This window comes from Pongo pygmaeus, chromosome 7, assembly GCF_028885625.2.
Source record: "Pongo pygmaeus isolate AG05252 chromosome 7, NHGRI_mPonPyg2-v2.0_pri, whole genome shotgun sequence".
In the NCBI taxonomy this organism is placed as follows: domain Eukaryota; kingdom Metazoa; phylum Chordata; class Mammalia; order Primates; family Hominidae; genus Pongo; species Pongo pygmaeus.
Genome location: NC_072380.2, coordinates 5,135,165 through 5,139,695, shown reverse-complemented (window position 1 = coordinate 5,139,695; position 4,531 = coordinate 5,135,165). Strand labels below are relative to the sequence as shown.

Here is a 4,531-nt window from a genome sequence, read left to right as displayed (position 1 = left end):
TTCACTCTATATCATTTAAGTAGATGATATGTTAATTAAAGGTTATTGAGTTAATCACAGAATTATTAGAATGGCCAAAGAAGTATATTCAAAGATAAGATTGCAGGGAAAATGCTGCAAGCCATACCCCAACCTGGCCTTCTGCTGCATCCCATTGAGGTGGTTTAACTTGCACGCTATTGTCAACCCGCAACCATACTACATTAGGAACCTTCTCTGAAGTCTTCCTCATGTCCCCAGCTGCCACTCTTAGAACAGAGTGGATCCTCCACACACAGCCTTTGTCCTAAAGTGGCTCACCTCTGTGTGGGGTCTGGAGGTGCATAAGAACCTTTCACAAGCCTGTACACTAACCACAAGCAAACTGAGAAATGTATATTTCTGGAGTCTACTTTGAAAAGGCACTTTTTAGAATGTGGAGATTGATCCAAATTTAGGGAAAATGTTCCAAAAATGTCAGATGGCCTTTTCAGTGGGTGTTCTGGTTTATTGTTGTTGAACAAATGATGCCAAAACTTGGTGACTTAAGATGATGATTTATCATCTCTCCTAGCTGAGTGGGTAGATGGGAATGAGCTAGGCAGTCCTGCTTAAGGTTGCTCATTCATTTGCAGTCAGAAGTAGTTGGACCTGTCTCATCTGGGAAAGGCTGCATGTCCAAGGTGTTTCACCAACATGGATGCCAGTCAATGTTTTCTATTGACTGAGAGTCATCTGGGGCTATGATCCAAGTGCTTACACATGTCTTTTCTTTGATGTATGGGCTTCTCATAGCACCATTGCTGAATTTAAGAGAAAACAACGGAAGAAGTGTGTACGTGAGGCAGGAACATGAGGAAGCCTCCAGTTTCTCTAAAGGACTGCTCCTGGATTTGGACAGCATCACTTCCACCGTATTTCCATTGATCACAGGATTTGCCAAGAATCAGAAGGCAGAGTGGCAGTATCACATTGCAAAATAGCATGCAGGATAAGAGCTGTTGCTGTATCCCTCTTTGGAATATGCAATCTGACAGATTGCTATTTGAAAGTGGACAGATGGAGCATTTTTGCAGCTAACTCAACAAACAAACAACCATAACACAAGCACGCACACACACAAACACACACTATATCTTGATATTCAGTCAAAATTATTTCTTTCTTGACTTTAAATACTATGATAATTATCTTTACTGCCTACTTACCTAGAAACACTAAGCCAGAAGCCAGAATTTGAGATCTATCACTGTGATAGAAGTAGGAAAGAGAAAAAGCATTTGACAAAATTTAACACCCTTTCATGATAAAAACTCTCAACAGAATAAGTATAAAGGGATTGTAACTCAACACAATAAAAGCCATAAATGACAAAGCCGTAGCTAACATCATACTCCATGGTGACAAGTTGAAAGCTTTTCTCTGGGATCAGGGAGAAGACAAGGATGCCCACTTTCAGCACTTTTCTACAGAGTTCTGGAAGTCTGAGCTGGAGCAATTAGACAAGAGAAATAAATAGAAGTCACCCTAATAGGAAAGGAAAAAGTGAAATTGTCTGTTTGCTGACAACATGATCTTATATAGAGAAAACTATAAAGGCTCCACTAAAAGCTGATAGAATTGATAAATAAATCCAGTAAAGTCACAGGATACAAAATCAACATACAAAACTGGTAGCATTTTTATACACTAATAAAAAGCTATCTGGAAAAGGAATAAAGAAAAGAATCCTATTTACAACAGCAACAACAAATTAAATACTTAGGTATAAATTTAAAGTGGTAAAAGACTTGTATACAGAAAACTGTAAAACTGATGAAAATTAAAAAAAAAAATCACACAAATAAATGGAAAGGTATGCTGTGTTTATTGCATAATAGAATTAACATTGTTAAAATGTCCATACTATCCAAAGTGATCTACAGATTCAATGCAGCCACTGTTAAAATTCTCATGTTATTTTTCACAGAAATGAAAAAAAAAATCTTAAATTTGCATGAAACCACAAAAGACCCCAAATAGCCACAATCTTAAGTAAAAAGAACAAAGCTGCTGCAGCCAATTAAGCCAACTGAGTTCCTTTCCTCATAGGGGCCCAATGTGCAATGGCTGCAAACAGCCGCTTCCTTGTAGTGTATGCTGCCCGTTTCTTGTATGGGTTGCTCTAAGGGACCTCGGAGACAGGCTTTCAGATGTATGTTCTTGCCTCTGACCTTGCACTACCCCAATGTAGGCTCCAAACAGGCATGTGAGGTGCCTTGGGAAAGGCCCAGGGCACTGGCCAGGGTTCACATTGGCCAAGTTATCAAGTCCATTTGCACCAAGCTGCAGAAAAAGGAGCATGTGATTGAGGCCCTATGCAGGGCCAAGTTCAAGTTCCCTGGCTGCCAGAAGATCCACGTCTCGAAGAAGTGGGGCTTCACCAAGTTCAATGTCGATGAATTTGAAGACATGGTGGCTGAGGAGTGGCTCATCCCAGATGGCTGTGGGGTCAAGTACAACCCCAGTCATGGCCCTCTGGACAAGTGGTGTGACCTATATTCATAAGGGCTTCCACTGTGCTGCCCCCTCTTAACACTCACCAATAAATTCTACCTCCTGTCAAAAAAAAAAAAAAAAAAAAGAAGAAGCATCAAACTATCTGACTTCAAGATATATTACAAAGCACTTATAATCAAAACAGCATGGTACTCACATAACAACATATTGACCAAAGCAACAGGACAGAAAGCCCAGAAATAAACCCATGCGTTTATAAGCAAATGAGTTTTGACAAATGTGCCAAGAACATACAACTTTGAAAGGACAACCTCTTCAATAAATGGTGTTGGGAAAACTGTTCATCTCATGAAGATATCTATGAGGATTGTGTTTTCATGAGAACAGAAGAGGTAAAAACAAATAAAATGATAAAAGAGAATGAGGCATATTGAAGTGACTTCATTGCCTAGGGTAATACCTGAGATTCATTCCCTCACAGCCACGGAAAACTATGACTCAGACCACCAGAGTGAGGTTAGGAGCAGAAGTTTAGTAGGTGAAAGAAAGAGAAGAGCTCTCTGTACAGAGAGGGGTACCAGAGAAAATGGGTTGCTGCTTCCACGATGAAGTACAGGAGGTTTTATAGATGAGCTTGAGGAGGTGGTGTTTAATTTACACAGGGCATGAAAGATTGGTCAGACCAGGTGTGCAATTTGCATAGCATGCAAAAATCTGGCCACCCCCATTCTAATATTTTATCATGCAGAAATCTACTGGCCACGTTGCCTGTTCCTTTACTGTACACGTGGTGACGAAGAAAAGGGAAGATAGAGCCTGTGGGTTGAACATACCTGGCCCTCAGGTAGTGCCCAATTTCAGGCCCTCATCTTTGTTTGGGGTTCTCCAGAACAGTACCTACAGAAAGAGCTGGAGTCTTGCTTCCCACCTAACCACTAGAAACCTACCTGAAATACGAATCTAACCATGTCACTCTCAAAGTTAAATAAAAATAAAACCAAACTTTTTTTTTGGTTTAAGAGCCACTGCCTTAGCAGGATGCCACAGGACCTCAGTGACCTGGTGGCTGCTCCTGACTCCATCTGTAAAGGACTTTCCCACTTACATTTCCTGCATAGACGGTGGAGTGCTCTACCACAGGACTTTGTGTAAGCTGTCCCATTATTAAAATGCTAACCCCCCTGATTTTTATCTACACAACATCTACTCTTCCTTTCTGTAAGGACTTTGCTCCGGCATCACTTTCAGAAAATTTCCCTGTAGCCTCCATTCCTTGTCCTGAGTTGGATTCTCTTCTCTTCTCTGCTCTCATGAGTGCATCCTTCTAACAAGTCCTTAGCCTATTTTATTATCTCCTGTTGTGTCTATCTCCATGACAGGGCTTGAAACCTTCTGCAGGCAGGGATCATGTCCTATTTTTATTTTTGTATCCATTGCCCATAGCATAGGTTATCAAAAAATACTTGTTGAACAAATAATTTCGTCTTCTTCCTGATCATTTGGAAGAAATGTTGCATTCTCAATAAGATGTTTAGTATTCTTTGTAAATGTTCTAGGAAACAGTATAAGGTACTTTGAGTTTATTTCCATCAATTTGCCAAATTTCAGAGTTCTATAGCCATACGTAAGAAGCAAAACTAAGTAAGACAAGAGATGCACACTTGGTAGTCAAGGCCAAAATGTTATTAGCACTTTCTCATTTGTGCCACTGATGTGCAATCATGTCTTTGTAGAAAGAGAGAGCTAACTTATTTTCCACGGAAATTGTAGCACAGATCACATACCAACTCTGAATTGGTTAATCTTTCTTAAACACCATAAAAAATATTTCTACCAATAACATTGTAATCCACACATTAGTTCTGAAGGATTTTTGTTAATTCAAAAGTGATCATCATTTGGTAGTCAGTGACATCCAGTCTTCTAAATTTTCAGAGGTCATTTTCCCCAGCTCTGAGATGAATGAAATATATTCAAGAAAAAACAAAAACAAAACAAAAAACTTATTTGAGAAGGACTCAGCAAGGTCAATTTTGCAAAATATCAAACTTAA

The 4,531-nt window shown here is 39.5% G+C and overlaps 1 non-coding gene across 1 annotated transcript; it reads left to right on the top strand.

Annotated features, from left to right (window-relative positions):
• The first annotated feature begins 2,031 nt into the window (after positions 1-2,031).
• On the top strand, positions 2,032-2,165 carry LOC129043300 (small nucleolar RNA SNORA70). The gene has a single exon (XR_008504392.1). It is a non-coding gene; the product is annotated as a small nucleolar RNA SNORA70 (small nucleolar RNA).
• The last annotated feature ends 2,366 nt before the right edge of the window (positions 2,166-4,531 follow it).